General features: G+C 45.1%; 1 protein-coding gene across 2 annotated transcripts in view; it reads right to left on the bottom strand.

Moving 5' to 3' along the window:
* The window catches only part of ANKH (ANKH inorganic pyrophosphate transport regulator), a 142,383-nt gene that overhangs the window by 115,099 nt on the left and 7,352 nt on the right, over nt 1–19,932 (bottom strand). The window contains exon 1 of one of the 2 annotated variants that reach the window (XM_067730405.1): nt 12,546–12,659. The exons of the other annotated variant lie outside the window; for it this stretch is intronic. The gene's annotated coding sequence lies outside the window, so the exon portion shown is untranslated. Of the gene's footprint in view, nt 1–12,545; nt 12,660–19,932 lie in introns of those variants that run through there. 2 annotated transcript variants of the gene reach the window in all.

The following is a 19,932-nucleotide window of genomic DNA, read 5'->3' on the forward strand; positions in this document are numbered from 1 at the left end:
AAAACAGAGAGAGTCCTTTTTTTTTTTTAATCCTTAGTTTTAAAAAAAGGCTTTTGTTTGGTTCCTTTTTCAACACTGGCTAGATTTTGATCAGTCTCCAAACTCCTATTACCTTTAGGCTGAAATCAAGACTAGAACATGCCAAGCCCTAGATTTTCCTTTTCCTAGAAGAAACTACCAGACACTGGATAACAGAATGCAAGTCCTAAGGACAGTCACTTTTGACCTTTCATTCTCAATATTCTAACTCTGCACCATAAATAAGACACTTTATGCATGTCATGGATGTCTGTAGGACCCAGCGTTTATTTTGACCTGTGAAGACAGAATATTCACCGCCAGAGGTAGGAACTCCCAGCCCTGACTGTCAAGTACCATGTAACCAATCACAAGTCAAACCTGCGAAAATGACCAATGTCTGACTTTTTTGTGACCTAACATATTATAATAAACGTCCAGGCTGGCCTCATCTAAGACATTTAGCCATGCCCCTCTATGACTGTCCCAGAAACCTTCTGAGAATAAGCGAGAGAATATATGCAATGTTCTCACATGTCTTAAAAGGGGAGGGTGGTTCTTGCCACACAAGTGATGAATGGTAACATTTTGCTTCTGTCCTGACCACACCTCACACCTCCTGTAAACAGTTTGCTCGTGAAGCGATCCCAACACTCTTTTAAATTCTCAACAAGTAGAGCAACTGGCCAAAGCAAGGAATTCCCCCAACACTTTTTAATAATAGTTTGCTTTTCCTCTTTCTGTATCCAAGTTATGGTTCCTAGATTTTAAAGAAGAAACATTATTCTAGCAGAGTATATGTGCCTACGATTTTCTATTTTGTGCTAGGACTAAAATATTAAGAACCACATTAAGAAAGTTCTTTCTGCTACAATTTTCTAGGAAGGAGGGGACTGCTGAAAAAAATCAGAAACATGGATTATTCTTTTCTGGATTCAGAACTCGACCAAATTTTGATTTTTTTTTAACTTGGTCTTTATCACGTCAAATTTGAAATCAAACAATCTATTTATAAGGTTAATTGATCTGTGCATTTTCTTGATTTGTGACAGCTACTCTTTTTTCATTGCATATCATTTCTTCTTCTCTTCAAATTTTTTTTAAAAAACAGCTTCATTGCGGTATATTTAACATACGTATTTGAGGTGTTCAATTTGATATTTTGACATACATATATGCCAGCGAAGCCATCACCACTATCAAAATAACTCAAACGTTTGCTTTAAAAAAACTTTTTTTTTTAAATTGAGATGTAATTGGCATCTAACATTGTATTAGTTTTAGGTGTAAAACGTAATGATTTGATATATTTATATGTTGCTAAATGGCCACCCCAATAAGTTTAGTTGGCATCCATCACCACACAGTTACAACCTCTTCTCTTGTGACGAGAACTTGTAGCAACACTCCAACATACAATACAGCATTATTAACTACAGTGTGACGATTATTCTAATGATTGGTTTAGTTGCCAGCTGTAAGCAAAGGTATATGTCTTTGAATTTGCTGTATAAGATGGCTTCTGGAAATGACAAATGATTTGATGTAGTAAATACTGCATTTTCAGATTTGCTTCCTAATTCTACTGATCTGTCAGCGCTCCCTCTGGCTCTCTAATGATGCCCAGGCAGCCTCACTCAGAGTCTGTCCAAAAGGAGAAGGTTTGCACCTAAAGACAGCCAAGGTGCATCCCGGAAGGTGATTCCAAGGGCATCTATGAAATAGAAAATGAATGGAAAACAGGGAAGTTCCCACTGAGTGAAGCCTCAGTAAGAGAACCCACAGCTGCTCCAGATCAGTGTGCCTGTTGGTTTTACATAACTTGACGGGCTAATACCTTAATCATGATTTTTTTCTTCACCCTGCAGCACATGTCTGGAACTGTCCTAAAAGTTTCGAGGGGGAATTTATATGACTAACATGCATAAAGGTACTAACTGTCACTACTGCTATTACATTCGTTAGGTAGAAATGGGCAAACAAGATGTTTGGAGAGACAAAGAGCTAACACACAAATTTTTGTTAAAAAACAAAAGAAAAAAACAGGACCTCTTCAATCTGCACAAACGAGGGATCCATGGGAATACAATTAAAGCATAAAATAAGTGATAATCTTTTTCTTTCCTAAAATTTATTTTTTAATTGTGGTAAAAACACACAATGTAACATTTACCATTTTAACCATTTTTAAGGTGTGAAGTTCAGTGGCATGAAGTACGTTCACACTGTTGTACAAGCATAACTACCATCCACCTCCAGAACTCTGTTCACCTTGCAAAACTGAAACCTGTACTCATCAGACACTAAGTCCCCATGCCCTGCCCTCAGCCCCTGGCCACCACCATTCTCCTTCTGCCTCTGTGACTTTGGCTACTCTAGGTATCTCTCTAGTGGAATCACACAGTATGTGTCCTCTTGTGACTGGCTTCTTTCACTTTGCGTGATGTCTTCAAGGTTCATCCATGTTGTAGCACGTGTCAATATGTGATAATTGAGTTCTCCCCAAATCCTACAGTTCCAGAAGTACGTGTCAACTCTGAAGCTCTAAGGAGTTAGCTGGGTTTTTTCGTTTTTTTGGCTTTTTTTAAGAAAAATTAAATGGATCAGTGCTTTACAAAGGGATAATAAACGTTGAGTTATTTCTACCCCCAGAAGATAGTAAAAGGCTAACTAGATAAATGCTTTCACTAAAATTAGATGGATTCCTAGGTAACAGATGCATAGAAGGCTATGTATTGTGAGGAAATTTAGAATATCATTTCAGCATGCTCTGTTTAAGGTAGAGTTGGTAGAAATATTAGTTGGTATCCTCTATAACACTGATCTCACCTAAGAGCCACTTGAGGCTGGGGGGTGGCGGGTGGTTTCTTACCCGGAGGGAGGATGGCCTTGCCTATCATCTCCCACCTGCCAGGTCTGGAGACTGCTGGTATGTTTCAGGCAGGAGTGAACCACATCGAAAGCTCAGCTCACTGGCAGATCTGAAGGCCAAGGACAGAGACCAGCTCTGACCAAGCAACACCCCCAAAGCGCCTGGACTGCAGGGTCCACGCCAGTCCAGCAACATCTTCTGGAGCCTTGGGCCCGGCCAGTCATTCAGGTTTGACCAGCGTGGTTCAGCCTAGAGGACACACAGGTGGGTGAGCCCCACCTAGGTCTTCCTCGGGAACCAGCTCTGTCTCACTGTGCATAGATGTGGGGAAACAGAAGTGAGTTGACCATCCACGCGGCCTGTCGAGCCTGTAGCTTGCAGCATCCTGAGAAAACGTTCAGCTAAGTTTCTCGGGCTGGACTTGAATCAGACGGTGCTGGGGGTTGTGGGAGTGGGAGCTTCCTTCTGTCTCTCCCAAGTCCCCTCCATCCACTAACTGCTCAGGAGCCGTGACCGAGCAGTCATGTCACCCCTGAATGGTGGTGTTCCATCCCTCTTCCTCTCAGTGATAGAGCCTACAGCAGAATGTTCTGGACATTCTGGACACAAGGCAGAACACGTGAAGATGCCTAGAGAGGAAATCTGTCCTCCCCACCCTCTCCTCTGCTCCCACTGGGATTCCGCGGCAGGACAGAAGAGTCTTGAGAGCTCCCCGGTAAGGCGGGTGCTGAGCTGTGGTCAGAGCGCTGGGGTGATTAGAACATGCCAAGGATGTAACTGCCTGCCCTGCGGCAGTGGGAGCCCATCTCCTGGGCCATTCAGCTCCCCAACCAATGAGTGCCCTGCTTCTCATTTCTCTATAACACACTGGACCCCAACAGATAGGAACTTCTGCTGATGAGCATGGGGGCTGGCCAAAAAGGAAGGAAAAGAGCCCATCTCCTGGTAGCAGGAGAGGTGAAGCAGACATCCCTGAAGCAAGAGCGGGCAGCCAGGCCCTGGTCAGAAGCCTGAGCCTGAGCAGGCAGTGGGCGGAAGGGAGGAAACTCAGCTAACGTGTGTTCTTCAGCCGCCTCTATGTGCCCTGGCTCTGGCCATAAGCTCTGAGGTTATGGCCCTTCACCAAAGGAAAACTACGCGACAGAAGCAGTAAGGAGAACCTTCCAGGCTCCACGAAATCCCGGCTTCCAAGCTGACAGTCAGGCAGCACCACTCACACAGCGCGCACACGTTTTGCACACTCAGGTAAGTAAAGACACCTGGGATCTATTTTAGACACCCGAATGTGACCTTTCCATAACAGACATGATGCTTTTCTCGTCCTCCTGTGAATCCATGAAGCGGGGGTAAAGGGGAAGAGTAGGGTGCTCCTGCATCATCCCCGAGATCCTGACCTGCAGTCAAGGTGACACTCACAGTACAGCAAATGAGTCCCTTGGCCGCAGAGCAGGACGACCTCATTAGCTAGGCTGCGGGGTTTGTCTTCCTCTGCCTCATGCCTTACACTTCCCCTGACTTCAAGTATAACCTAAAGCCTTTTAAAATTTTTTAATATCCCCAAGGTTGGCAGTCTTGGGACAACTGTGATGTCTTATGTTTCTCCCTGCAGCCCATTCTTCCTCTGAACGATAAGCGAACAGGTTCACTTACTTCCTAAACACACAATTATGTTTCACTTGCCAAGTTTCCCTGACCTTACGTTTGGCCTAACGTGTTTCTAGCTACATGTACTATTTCAGCGTTTTCACCAAACTTCCTGACTGTCGGCTCAAAAGGAGCAGTCAGACTTTAATTTAGAAGAGGTCCTTAACCTAAAGAAAGACATTAATGCCGTTTTCATCTCCACTGTAGCCTTCTAACTCTTTAGGTTTGCCCTCACTTGGGTGAGCTTTCTCGGTGACTACTTAGATTTTATTAAGGCGTGTAGCTGTAACTCAGAGATGTGGGGACACACAGGAAGTCAGAGATAACTAGATTTTCCATATTTCCCACCGCACGCGGGAGCCAGGCCACCTGGACTCAGATGAGCCCTGTCCACTGTGTGTAGCATCCCGCTTCACGGCGGCACAGGAAGAGCCTGCAGGTTTGGGATTTGTTTATTTGCACGCTCTCCACACTTTAGGGATTTTTTACATTTGCTTTGAGTTTGAGACTTATTTCTGTCTTTCTGGGCCCCCTGCCCCCCGCCTTTCCTTTGTGTATAACAAGCTCTTTGTCTGGGTCCGAGAATGCGGGCGCTTCTAGGACCGTCTTTTAGGGAGGATTGGAGCCATCAGGTTGGTATCCATTTTCTACTTAAAAATGTGTGCTTCGGGGGAGAAATGACTTACCAGCCTATCATATTATCAACGTTTTCCTGTTCTTCTATTCCTGTTTAGCTAAGCATGCAAGGGGAAAACAGCTCTTTCTCTACCACTGAACTTTCAGAGTAGACTTTAATACGATATCTGATCATTTAACATCCAGATTAATGGTGTTGACAGAAACGTGCTTTCCAATAAATCCTCCCTTTTGTTACTTTGGCAAAGAACAAAAATGAGTATCGTTTTACCTGTTTGTCTAATAGTGAATCTGGTGAAAGTCTAGTTTGGGTGAATAAATGAGTCCAGAGCTGTCTTTCTTCCCTCTAAAGTTTAAAGGCTTCGTTCGCTGCTGGCAGAAGAAAATAGGGTGGTTTTTGTTTGTTTTGTTTTAACCCTCCTGGTTTCATTAAGAAAGGACAAGGAAAGCAGACGGTATAAAGTAATCAAACAAAACCGGTGTGTATGTGTGTTTAGGGGTTAGTGTTCAGGAAGAGCTATCTCAGGAGTCCCTCATAAGACTTCAGTACTTGCCACTTTTACCATATGGGGCCATAAACTCACAGGGTCTTCTGTAAGACCCTACCCAAAGACTTGGGTTGACAATGACTTGAGAGGAAGTTACTCTGGGTCCAGCCCTAGGAGAAGCCACACAGGGTTGCTGGAGTTCCCCTTGGATTCCAATCCATCAAGGGAGAAGGCAGAGCTTAATCTGACTCTCCCCACACTGGGCTCTGTGGGGTACCTTTAATGTCCTACGACACTGGTCAATGACCAAAGGTACAAGGGGACCCAGGGTATGTTTGACCAGCAACGTGCCAAAGGTAACAGGTTAATCACCCCAGGACTGCAAACTGGCCACTGGAAACTCTCCTTGTGGGCTTTTCACCATCTAAGAGATCCCAGTAAAACTCTTATTTGGACACAGCCAAATTCTAACCTCATGAGTACCTTTTGGTAAATCATGCTCAAAGCACCAGGTCAAACTGCTAGGCGGTGGCTGTGATGCTTAACGTTTAAAGGCTGTTACCAAAGTGTCTACGATGACTATTTCCATGAGTCAAGGGTTGAAGAAGGCATTGCTATCATTTACATGTATTTAGTGTTAACAGTCAGTGGAGTTTGGACTATGATAAGAAGTGGGCAAGACTTATTTAATAACCACTTTTAAGTGCTTTTTAGCCATTCAGCTTTTCAGAGGATTTCTTTTTCAGCTATTTCATATGTGGGCGACGGAATGGTAGCTCAAGCGTAAATGATGAAGCCATAGCTAAGCAACTGATTCTCGTTTCTTGGGCTGTTTCTATGAGAGACCTAGTTTACATCATCCAGCACAACTCCTATGAGAGAGAACACACCCATCTCACACACTGGGAAATGGACTGAGAATGAACCTCAAGTTTGGAGCTTTTCAAACTGTGGTCTTGCAGGTTGTCTTATGAGATGAAGGGCTCTTCCTCAAAAGCAGTGCATTGCTCTTAGGGAGAGGAAGGGGGCCGATAAACCACTGCAGGCACAGGGTTAGCTGACAAGAGCAAAACCTTGATTATTTTTATCCATACTGCTGGGGGGAGAAAAAGATGTAAAAGTAGGCATCTCAAAATGAGCGATTATGCGGCCAGTAAAGAAAACAGAGATCACTGAGGGAAAAACGAGATGTTACCGGTTTTGAAATGAAGTCTTTGCTATGGAGGCTGCACTGCAGTGCTCTGGATAACAGCTGTGTACGAGGATGCCCTGACTGTGGAAGGACGGAAGGTAACTTTCTTCCTGCGGGACCGGCGGGCTTCAGCCAAGAGAAGCAGCAAGCTCACAGCACTAAGTGAACAAAAGGGTCGTAATCAAGAAGGATGGTGTGTATCAGGGACTTCATCTGTACTCCTGTGAAGCAGCTCTGCATAGGGCTGATGCTTTCAGCTTAGCTGTCCTCTGGGACTGCCAGGGCCACATCAGCCGAGGACCATCTACTGCTCAGGCTGCCCAAACCTATGGGTGGGCAGAGGGACAGGCCATTTGTCCTGTGCCTGCACACATGGACCACGGACCCAGCCTTTCCGACAAGCTTAAGATAGAGAGAAAGGGAGGACCGTGTGCTTCCAAGTAACCACGGCTTGTTAGGAGACTCCCATGGAAAACTACAAGTGAAAATTCAAGAAGGAATTTTAGTTTGTTTTTTTTAAGTTTTACACTGTTCTATGATGATGAGAAACTTCAAATGTCTAGGGGCTTCCCTGGTGGCGCAGTGGTTGAGAATCTGCCTGCTAATGCAAGGGACACAGGTTCGAGCCCTGGTCTGGGAAGATCCCACATGCCGCGGAGCAACTAGGCCCGTGAGCCACAACTACTGAGCCTGCGCGTCTGGAGCCTGTGCTCCGCAACAAGAGAGGCCGCCATAGTGAGAGGCCCGCGCACCGCGATGAAGAATGGCCCCCACTTGCTGCAACTAGAGAAAGCCCTCGCACAGAAACGAAGACCCAACACAGCAAACAATAATAAATTAATATATAAAACTCACTCCAAATTTCATACACAATAAAAACTACTATTTAAAAAAATGTCACAATTGCACCTTTCTATGATAAAGCAGTAGTAATTATTAGGAAGAAGATGACATCTTATTATCAGGAAAAGTAAGGTATACATTGTTTTTAATGCTCTGTTGAAAGAAAAAGAGTGATTTATCTCCCTCCATCCTCCCCCTCCCCTCACTCCCCTCCCCACCAAAACAAAACAAAACAAAACAGAAAAAGCAAAAAAACAAACAAAAACACACCTCAGAAGAGGTAAAAGAAGAAAAATGCTTTCATGCCTAGGAGCTGTCCACCCTTAAAAAGGACAATAGCACGTGTATAAAATGGTTATTTCTATCGTACATTTTTGGAAACCACAGCAACATGCAGACTAGAGGAGCGACAGTCACCAAGAGGTTCACTGTACTGTGTTCTCATCCAGTCTGGGTTGCAGGCTTTATTTTTTGAAGCCCCACCATCAGCTTTACAGGAAATCCATGCTTTGCTTTCTAAGGTTTTCCTTTTTTTTTTTCCTTTTTCTAAATTGACTCCATCCCATTAAAAAGAAAATTTAGCTTATTTCAAACAACCTATAAATATTTTACATCATTCTGAGGGAAACCTCAAACAACAGAAAACTATCAAAATGTTGCCGAGGTTACGTACTCAATGATTGAATAACCTCAAAAGGGAAATACATGTAAACAAGTACATATCACAGTTCTGGGTTAAGGAGGACAGGGTTTAGTTTACCAAACAGTGTGTGTTTTAAAAACATATCACTCTTATTTCCACTGTTGCACGTCAGCCTCAGTTGTTAAGGAACTGGCATATACTGGAGATCAGATTTCTTCTTTACAAACTTGTTACAGCAGGTAAGTCCCAAATGCATTCCCTGTCTCATCTGGATTTTGGGGAGGGAAAGCAGTCTAGTTCTATTCTTGACCATATTTTCTCCCTTTGTGTAATGGTAAATGATGTAATAAAATCAGAATCCCTACGGCAAAGGACTTTCCCCTCTTGCAGTTAAATACACAGAGATAGCTCATAAACTCTGATTGCTAAACTTTATTTGTATAGAAATCCTTGCAGGTCATTAGGCTATATATTGGATAGACAGAGGGAGGGAAGGCAGGCTTATTAGCAATAGTGCTTGCAAGCTATCAGATTACTATTACTTCAGTGTTACTCTGTTTGGATCCCATGCTATAACATGTAATATACTATTGCATTGCTATGACATATAATATTGTCACATTCAAAGCATTTTGGTTTGGCCACGGTCCACACTGATGACCAAAAGTGCAAAGTACAGAATACTCTTTACTAGGAGACAACAGCTAATATCATACTGCTGTTCGTCACATCTGGGTCTACTCAGTCTAATTCCAGCCATGGTTGTGCAGGATGATTCCTCTGTCCTGGATGAAGGTACCTGGCAATCAAACAAGATCGCCATGCACTAACACACTGCTCTAATGTCACCTGCTCTGCACCCCTAAAGAGAAGCTGGTCTTTGTGTGCTCTCAGGACTGAGGGCTGGGAGTGGACAGGGGTCTCCCCAGCACGCTCCTCCACGTCCCTGGGATGTGCCCTGCAGGGTTAAGGCCATCCCCACAACAGGGAGAGCCTCAGTGGTCGCAAATCACCCTGACTCTTTCCCCTTGAGTGAAATCACCTCCCACAAAGGCATCGTTTTGCATGGGTTTTTTTCACCAGAAAATGATTTCTCACCCAAACACAAGAATAACTGGTTTTCAAGGTAGGTAGTCTCCCTGGTGTCTACATTATGACCAGCTGACAAACCCGAATACCAAGCCTGTGCCGCTAGTAAGCCCTCCAGATTCAGCACTGGAGGCGAGCTGCTTCCTGGCTGGCGGGGAGGGAGGCCACCTTGGCTGCACACTGATGCGCTGTCCCCTTCTGGCCGCACACCCTCAGCGAAGCAAGCTCGGGGTACTGTGCTTAGGAAGACATTGAGTGGACTCGGATAGCTGTCCCTCCATTTAGGGGGACAGATGTGCTTCAGCTGATAGAAGACGGGGGATGTACACGCTAACCCTGAGCAAATCACATTTGTCATGTGGCTTATATTTTCAGGCACGGGGTCACCTCACCCAGTGATTTCACTCAAGCCCTTCTGAGGTTCCATCTGTGCCCAGTGCTGTAGGAAGGGGAGCTGGAAGGCAGGCACAGTAGGTGACATCACACACCAGCCCTGCCCCGGGAAGGGGGGTGGTTCGTAGGGAGATGGGGAGACAGATGGGTAACTATGGAGACGCTGTGGGCTGTGAAGACAGAGGGGTGAGGCACAGAGGGCAGTAGCCTGGCATCTCCACCACTCCAGGAAGGGTGGAACGAAGGCCACTCTCCCTGCCTCTCTGGAGACCACTGCCGTGAAAAAGCAACAAACTCAGCAAGGCAGAAACCCGTGGAAACCAATCTGAAATTAATGAATGCTTGGAAGGAAAAATATAAAAAAATTAAAAGACACCTGATTTATGAAAAGGTGCCGAAAAGCAAGGAAACTCAACACGTCGGCCAGAAGACACAGCCAATGAGAGCCCCCATGGGGTGTTTTTTTTTTCACCTGATGATTAGATTTGAAGAAAGTAATACTCTGTAGCATAAATAAGGAGAAGGAACGCAAGGCCCTCAGGTTCAGAGGAGGGAAGGTGGGGGGGGGACTTCCGGTGGTCAGGCTGTGATATTGAAGGAACAGAGCCAGGGATAAATATGAAGATGGAATTCCAGGAGGACCCAGCTGGAGCCTGCACGTGACTCTGAACTGCTGGGCCTGTGCCGTGACCCCCGCTCCGTGCTGAAAGGGAAGTACCCCCAACCTCTTCCTGAGGACAGAGCAGACCCTCACACAGAATGGGGAGGAGGGTTAGGTCAGGGAGACACACAGGAAAGGAAGGCCGTCCTCCGGCTGTGGTCCTCTGATCGGAGCACAGATCACGGCCTCTCAGGGGCTCCCTACAGGTCACGCCGATGTCTGTGACTCCAAGACTGGACTCCATACTCCTCCATGCTCAGGAGGACCCCTGCTAAGGAGCACCATCCCGGGCATGGAAGGAAGACGGAGCTCACCTCAGAGAGGGGTATGTGGGCTTTGGGGTGAGTGGGCTCTCACGTCCAGGCTCATCTCGTACAGACACCCGCTGCGGGTGGCCTCCAGGCAGGGTTCCCCTGCGTGCCCGTGGGTCGTGGAACAACTGTTGCATTCAGTGAGAATACATTTCACAAACTGTGAAGTACTCTACAAAGGTGAACTGTGCACCAGGCAAAGCAAAGGGCGATGTTTATTTTGTTGCGTTAAAACTGAGTCCCCCTGCGACTGAGCTCCCTTGCTGAGTTTATGATTAATCTCTCTATCCAAAACTTTATTTCCTTTCTTGTCCCCTCTGACGACCTCAATCCCTTTCTTGTCCCCTCCGACCTCAATTCTCTGCTAACTGAACACCAATCAACCAGAGTCAGAGGACTAAAATTGCTGGTGTTAACATCGTTATTGTACTATAATTGCTATTATACGTATAATCATTAACGTACAGACTCAGGTTGTTCCTCCAGGTCAAGATGAGCTAACAGACCCGCAAGCCATGGACCACCTGGCCAGAGAATGCACACTGGGGACATCCTGACCCCCTGAAACGCTGATGAAGAAATGTCAAGACAGGTCACAAGAGGATGACTAGCCCCAGCTTCTTTGCTCTTCCCCTTTAAACACTGCCCCCCCGCCCCCCCAGCCCCCCCGCAACTCAAAGACCAAATAGGAGTGGATCTGAGGCTTATCTCCCACTCCCTTGCCTAGCACCCTGCAATAAACCCTTACTTTGTTGCAGACACCTGCTCTCAGAGCTGGCTTCCTGAGCCTTGGGGCTCACCCGCCCTTTCTCAGTTACAGCCTCCTGAAAAAAGACTGTCCACTTCTGCTGAATGTAAAAGAAAAAACTGGGTTAAATGTTTGTTTTCCACCTGCTTAATTTAAGGTATTTGTATTAATACTGGTCGATTCTTAAAAAAAGGAAGAAATGTACAAATATATTTATTTATTTATTTAGAGGTGTTCCTTTTACAATATGGATATGGTCCAATTACAGAAAATATTTTCATTTCCACAAATTTTCACCTCAGTTCTGAGCTTCCTAGTAGCTTTTTGGTTTCTTACTGTTAAATGCTGCATTTTGACTATTTTTCAAGAGGGTATCAAGATATCAATGGAATGAGGGCACAGGTAAGCCTACATCAATAGATACAGGTAGATGTTTTAATATTTTGTTCTCACTAGAAAACTTAGCAATAACACTAGAAAACTTAGTGATAACACGTTTAAAATTAGAATTTGAATGCCACTTATGGACTAATCAGGGAAAAGGAAACATGATATAGAAGTGGCAGGCCCCTTGGAAATTAGCTAGGCACGTAAGACATGATTAGGTCACAATAAATTACGGGGCAGGGAGCATGCATTTTAAAGTCCAGGGAGCTACTGATTGTGAACAGTAGAACAAGTCTTTCTCTAGTCATAAAGAAATCAGAGTTATTTTGCATGTGAAAACATTCAAAACTGCCTTCCATGTCGCACTAGCAGGGGACAGCTCACTACTACAGACTTTAGATGACATCAGCTTACAGGCAATGGTTTCCCATGGAAATAGCTGAAGGCACGTGACCTTCCTCTTGCCATCGCCATCACCACCCCCGCCTCCCCGGCTGTCCTGGGTCCGGGACGCCAGCGGGAAGCGCGGCTCCCACAGCAGCCTGAAGCGGCGTCCAGCCTCAGGCTCCCCTGTTCTTCCGTCTCCCACAGTCCACCCAGGAGAATCTGCCCAGTCTCACCTGTTAATTCCACCCCAGGGGTTCTGTTTCACATCCACCCATCTCTCTTCCAAGTCTTGTCAATTCATCCTCCGAGGGCTGTTGGACACTCCCATTTATGAGTTCTCAAATGACCACAGTCACAGCCAATGAGGCACGTGGCTCGAGAAGACATTTTGATTTTAAATTCACCCAGTTTCGAAGGCCCGTGGCACCGACCTCCTCCCCTCCCACGTGCCAGCACCTTCCCTACGCTGTTATTAAGCCAACTGTTCATACAGGTAATTAGGACAAATGGTATTTTTCAACATTACTGCTTTTTCCAATGACTAGTATTCTAACAGCATGGTTTTCTACTGCTGCTTGTTGCAAATAGATAATATTTTAATAACATTAGGGGTAATGTAACTTTGGTCAAGTGGCCTGGAAACCTAACCACAATTTATAATATTATTTCTACAGCAAAATGTATTCTAAATGATTTTATGAATTACAACCAGGCTGTAAGCTGTAGACAACACCAAAATACAAACACACAAACATAAAGCCATAAAAAGACCCCTCTAAGGTTGGTCCACTCCCTGCTGTTTACACAGTAAACATTTAATATACAGAGAGAGGGAGCAAAACCAAGGAGCCTCATCAAATTTAATTCCAGATGACATCTCTGCTGTCACCAGGCCCTGGTCTAAACTGTAATATTATCCTAAGCACAGCACAATGATGATGAGGATAAACTTGCTTCCCCCAGAGTCCTAATGTAGTCCAATGCCAAATATTCTGAAGTATTTTGAATTTTCCAATCACTATTGCATTAAAGCAAATGGCTGAGCACTGACTGTATTATAATAAAGCATTTTTAAAGCTTGAGGGAAAAAATGAATATTCATAGTATTTGCATTTAGGTGAAAATGCAAAGAGCTCCCATTCCGGATAATGTAATGCAGTGGCCCCTTGGAGAGGAGGGCAAGAAGAGAGAAACAGAGCAGCAGTGCTATCCAGATACTAAGCATTTCTTGTTGTTCCCACGGTTATGCATAATGTGTATTCTCTCTCAGGCAAGCAATGTAAAACATCTCACTAGATCTATTAACGCATTACCGTGACTGAAATGGAACTCATTCTCTTCACCAGCTCACTCCAAACCAGCTCTTTTAAAGTTGGGTAACATCACTGTCAGCTGCATCCGGTGGCCAAGTCCATTTGATTCTAGACAGCTTTTCTCTTTTAGTGCTCCCTCCTCGCCCCCAGCCCTACTCTAGGCCTCCTGCAGCTCGCTGGTGGTGGCCACAAGAGCCTCTTAATTGGTTTCCCCACCTCTGCTCTCACCTCCCTCTAATTCATTAGCCACACGGAAACCAAAGTTATCTTTCGAATATGCAAATCCAAGCACATCACACCCCCGCTGAGAACCCTTCAGCATTCCCCAGTGGCCTAATGATCAAGGCCAAACTCCTTACCCTGACTGATGGGGTACTGGCCCACTCACAGTGAGCGTCTGCCATTTTCCACCTGGAACTCTCTTGCTTTCCAGAATATAGCAGATACGCCACTCTCTTGATCTGATCTCAGGTCTCAGCTGGAACCAAAGCTTCCCTGACCCTTAGGATGGGTTATAGGATCCTGGGATAAACACCGTATTCTTCCCCCATCTCAGACCTGAGCACATTCTTTGGCAGGTGCCTGCCTGTCTGTTTGCCCTTCTAGATTCATCGCTGCACAGCTAAAAGTCAGTCCTTTTTCCTGTTCCTCTTTAGTGACTAGCACTGGACCTGCCACGCTGTAGGTGTTCAAGAAACATCTGTTGAATGAACACATTCATGAAGACACTCTTGCCCCCTGCATTCCATATTCTCCATTAATAGTGAAACTATTCTCCATTTAATAGGGAAAACACTCCAAAACAGTATAGTAAGCACCTGAGAAAGAGGGTTACAACTTTCAGCTCATTAAGCAGCCCCCATAATTTGTTTCAAACACCTTGGTGTTTTACTGCCATAATTGTCAACAAATTTGAAAAAGGCTTGGTCCCATTTGTATGTCTAGATTAGAGAAGGGGCCAGTGGTACATGTAGCTACCCTCCCCCAAATTTGTGTCAAACAGCAGCCTATGATAAAGAGAAAATGAAATTTAACCTATCATTTCAAAAAGTGCATGTTACCTAAATCCTAGTAATTCAACTAAAACAGACCAAACAATCAAAAAAAAACAACAACAAAAAACCCACTACTGAGCAAATCCAGCCTTAAACATCTTTTCCCCAAAGTAGGAAAAAACAAAACAAAACAAAAAACCCAGCAAAAGTATTGCTGACACACATGTAAAATCCAAGTGTTTCCAGCATCTGTCCTCCAGCACGCTTCTGCCCCTGCTCGCCCCTAACCCAGCTGGCTCTGGTTTAGCAAGTCTCCTTAACGCGAGTCACGGATTCAATACACAGCAAGAACAGTCAGTCGGCTCTAGTCAAGGATGAGTGACAATAAACAGGTGTAGCGGCTGCATGCGTGGCTCAAAGTCTTAGTAATACTGCTTTACATAGGGGCAGCACTTCAGACTTTTCAAAGCTCTTCTGTGTCTAGTCTCTGTGTGGTCTGCCCTTCCAGAAGAAGGTACAGAAACCCTTTATACCTGTTTAACAGCTCGGAAAGCTGAAGCCCCCAGAAGTCGAGTTCTTTGCTCAAGGTCATAGAGCCAGTGGGTGCAGGGATGGAGGAGGTCAAGTCCAGGCGGGCCTATCAGGAGTGGACATTCTTCCTCTCAACCATGTTGTAGTCAGCTTGCAGCACTACTAGAAACTACAGACAAGCCACAGGGACTCAGGGCCTCTCTCAATAAGCATGAACTATTTCCCCTCTCTGTTTGCTCTGCTGCTTTTCTCCAAGGAGGGCTCTAAATAGCAAGAAGACCAGTTTAAACTGAAGAACCCAGGGGCAGAGTGGTAGAAAAGAGAGAAGAACACTTTCTGTTCTATTTCCCCTAAATATCACTAGCTCCATATTTCCCTAGAACAGTCAACTCCAAATACTCTCCTCTGAGACCCTAAGCGTGAACTATTGGTCAGAGAAGACTGGCTGCTCTGCAGAGAGACTGAACAACCCGGCACAGCTGTTCAATCTGCTCATCTTTAAAGTGGGGAAGGTGACGACCCTACCGTACGTGCCAGGAGCCTCAGGCAGGACCTGGCACCTTGGAAGGTTGGTTAATTTTTTCCTCCTCTCCCACGAGTTCACCCAGGAAGTTTGGGGACGCAAACTTCTTGAGCATCACTGAACTCATCAAAAAAAGCACTTTTCTCTGCCGTGAAACCTGCAGGGACAGATATCCCCACAGATGTATGAGTAAAACCCACTCACTCCTTTTCCTTCCTGTGCTTCTGCCCAGTCCCAAGTGGAGTACGTATTCGGTCCAAAATGTGCTTACTGACAAGAATGAAAGTCCTGAAAGAGTTTAAAAGTATGACATGATGAAAAACGGAATTGATGTCTCAGCATTTTAAAAAATGCTTTTAATAAAAGAAATCATTTGAAAGAGTTCAGTACCACGTGGCTTTGAAAGAACTAGAACGCAGTTTCCGGGGGCAGAACTCACTGGACAGTAAAATGGCATCCTGGTTGGGAATGTCCACTGGGGGCCGGGGCCACATTCAACAGGCGCCTGCAGGGGAGACTGGGACAACTTTCTACAGCCATGTGGTGTCGCACACAGTGGAAGGCGTGAAAAGGTGCGCACGTGCACAAGTATTTCTAGTGTTAACCCAAAGAAATAATCAGAAGCAAAGATCTCTGAACAAAAATGTTTCAGAGCACTATTTGTAATAGAACGAAACAGGAAAAACTGAACGCCTAGCTACAGAGTATTGTTAAGTAAATTGTGGTGTGTTCTTGTGAAAGAATGCCACTAATCATATTTGAGATGAGTACTTAAAATCGAGGGAAACTGCCTGTGATTAAAGTGGAAAGAGGTTACAATTTTGTTTGAAAATACACGGATAGAAAAGAGATGGGAAAGACATGCACTAAAATAATAAATAGCAATAGCTCTAGGTCATGGGCCTAGAGATAATGCTATATATCCTCATTTGCTTCTTGATACTTTAATTTATTTTTCTTCTTTATACAATGACTATAACCAGAATAAAATTAACAAAAATTTTTTTAAAGAGAGATCCTCTTCAAAAGCCACCAGCTTTCTGAGTAGCTTATGAAGTTAATGAAAATTTTTAAAATGTTGATAAACTATGCATAACATAAAATTTATTATTTTAACCATTTAAAGTATACAGTTCAGGGCTTCCCTGGTGGTGCAGTGGTTGAGAGTCCGCCTGCCGATGCAGGGGACACGGGTTCGTGCCCCGGTCCGGGAAGATTCCACATGCCACGGAGCGGCTGGGCCCGTGACCCATGGCCGCTGAGCCTGCGCGTCCGGAGCCTGTGCTCCGCAACGGGAGAGGCCACAGCAGTGAGAGACACGCGTACCGCAAAAAAAAAAAACAAAAAAACCCCAATAACTCCCATTTCTCCCCCACCGTAAACCCTGGTAGCTGCTATTCCACTTTCTGTCTCCATGACTTAGACTACTTAAGGTACCTCATATAAGTGGAAGCATACTTCCACATACACAAAAGCATGTCCTTCTGTGTCTGGCTTATTTCACTTAGCATAATGTCCTCAAGGTTCATCTATGTTGTAGCATACATCAAAATTTCATTCCCTTTTTAAGGCTGAATAAATAGCCCATAGTATGTACGTACCACATTTCATTTTATGATGCTAGCTTTACATTTTACGATATGAAGCAGCCTTTAATTTTTAAGCATGTCTGAAAATCAAAATGATCAGCAGTCCATATAACTGAAGGATGTATATCAACTGAAGAACTAAAAACACCAAATTGTACAAAATAAGGGGAAAAGTTATTTTACACAGAAAGTCAAGTTTTCTACCTGCCTTAAATCCACAACATTGAGCCATAGTTTGCAACAGGAAAGAGTAGCAGCGCTACGCACTGTAATAACGGTGAGTGGCCGAGAACTCAGTTATCTGGGACCAAAGGCATGTGTGTCACTTTGTCTTGGCAATTAAAAAGGCTCCCACAGCACTCAGAACAGCTGTGGCCTCGGAGGGAGGGGCCCCAGAAACCTTCTGGGCTGATGGAAACCCTCCATATCTTGCCTGGTGCGTGGGTTATGTCAGTGTGCATCTCTCATTTGTCAGAACTCATGGACCTGTTCATGTAAGATCTGTGTACCTCACTGTAGGTAAACGATACAGTGATTTTTAAAAAGGAAAGAAAAACAGGTTCACCAGCCTCCTCCCCTGACAGAAGACATATTAAGCCTAAAAGCAATTAGAGTAAATAAGAATTTTAGAAAAACAAAAGTGGTTCCGCAGCTCAGCTACTGATGCGCGCTGCCACCGACAGCTTAAGGCCCTTTAGTGGATCTTCGGAACTCAGTCCAAGCTCCTTTCTCCTCGCTGCTGAAACACTGGTTCATCCGGGGAAGACTGGTAAACACTTGGACTAACTACCAACAGTGTCAGGGAACTGCCCAGGTTTGGTAAGCAGCCTGATAGGTGTGAGGCCCAGGTGGTGTTGGCACATAGAGGTGTGGGCCTCAGTGTGGGAGGAGGGGAGGTACGCCCTGACCGCAGGTGGGGCTCCAGGTGATGCAACGCTGCGTCGAAAAAGGGAGGGGGTGGGAACCATAACCCATCCCAAGGAAAAACCACAGTTGAATGTGAGTCCGGAGCAGAGAAAAGACCCTTCACTTCCTATTTTGGATCGGGCTGGTGGCAAGGGTCTTTCCAGTTGCTTCTGCGCTGGTCTTGGCTAGGATCATGAAGAGGTGAAAGTTACCTCTTTCTTATGAAGCGTGGTTACTTGTTACTCTGCTCTGCGCTGTCTGTCTTTATAAAATGTCAAGTTTAGGCCACACATCGTGGGAGACCGCCGTGTCCCAGCTCGGTAACTTTCCTGCCAAACCATTTAGAGCACTCAGACAATTTGTTTTTCTTTTTTGTAATCTGCTATTTTAGATTCTCCACACTACCATTCCCCTGTACTGAAATGCATGACCCAGTGGCCAACAGATCTCGGGGCTGTTTATGGAGCAGCGGTAAGAGCATAGCTACTTCTTATCATCCTAAAGACAGCTTTGAAAACACAAAGCAGCCACACCTAAGACAACGGGCACATGAGAAAACGACAGTCCGGGACTCAAAACCTTCCCTAGACTTGATGTTATATTTCTAAAAAAACTGAGCAGGGATTCTGACAAGCTTACTGATGTGGACTCATTATTATTTAGTTAAGAGAACAACCAGGAGTGACCAGCTTTCACCATGTAAATGCTCTTGCTGGACCACAACCCGGAAAGCTTCTTGACCCAAACTAATCCTTTCTGTCTCTCTCACAAAATAAGCTACTTTTAGTTCTCACATCCTGGGAGGATTACGGCCACAAAGCCAACTTCTGCCCTCTCTCATTCTTGCCTCAGCTTTCTCCCTAGAAAGCCTCGTTAATCTGCTTTTAAAAACATTCAGCTTTTCAGCCATTTAATTCCAACTGAATGTCCTGAGGAGCCTCAGCCTCACCTTTCTAGTCTCCCTTGAAAGTTCGTATCCAGGGAGTCCCACTTTTGCTTTTAACTTCCTCCCAGCCTGAAGTCACAGGTCCCCACGGCCAGCCGCAGTCCCCAGCCAGGTGGGATGTGCCCAGACAAGGTACAGGAAGTGCACTGGGAACGTGGGCTTGGAGGTGCCTCTCGCCTCCTTGTGCTGGAGAGGAAGGAGCCATACACACAGCCCCTCCCCCCGCCCTGAGGCTGGGGACAGAGATGTGGACCCACGTTAGTAAGCGGACTGCCTATTCATACTGACAAACCCATCTACAGAAAGGCAACCCTGTAACAGTGCTGGGTGTCAGACTCATGGAAAGCCTCGCTGATCTTGTGATATCAAAACCCCATAAATAATGTAAAAGCCAGCTAGGGCCCGTGAGCTAACTTAGACCAAAATGTACTCTTCCCACAAGAAATGAAGCTGGTCCATCTGTCCCTTGGGACCACGTGGCATTCCTGGACCAGCTGTCCAGGCTGTTTTCTGATAACTCATTATCTAGGAGAATAAATACCACCTTTGCCCTGACAAATAACTAAGTTCTTTCCCTTGCCAAGGCAGACTTGGAAAACATTTTTGGCATGGAGAAGCAGCCATATAGAAACAGAAAGCTATGATGCATAAGTCTTCACTTGACTAACTGTAGTCTTGGTCATTTTAAGCTCATTTGTTCTCAGCATGGTGAGCGGTACTTCGTTTTTGGCATAGCCACTGAAAGAGTCCCAAACCACAGAAATAGCAAAATTAAAACAAAACAGAAACAAACCTGGGGTTTGTATGGCTTGATATG

The sequence above is a fragment of the Pseudorca crassidens genome, chromosome 3 (genome assembly GCF_039906515.1).
Source record: "Pseudorca crassidens isolate mPseCra1 chromosome 3, mPseCra1.hap1, whole genome shotgun sequence".
NCBI classification, from domain to species: Eukaryota; Metazoa; Chordata; class Mammalia; order Artiodactyla; family Delphinidae; genus Pseudorca; species Pseudorca crassidens.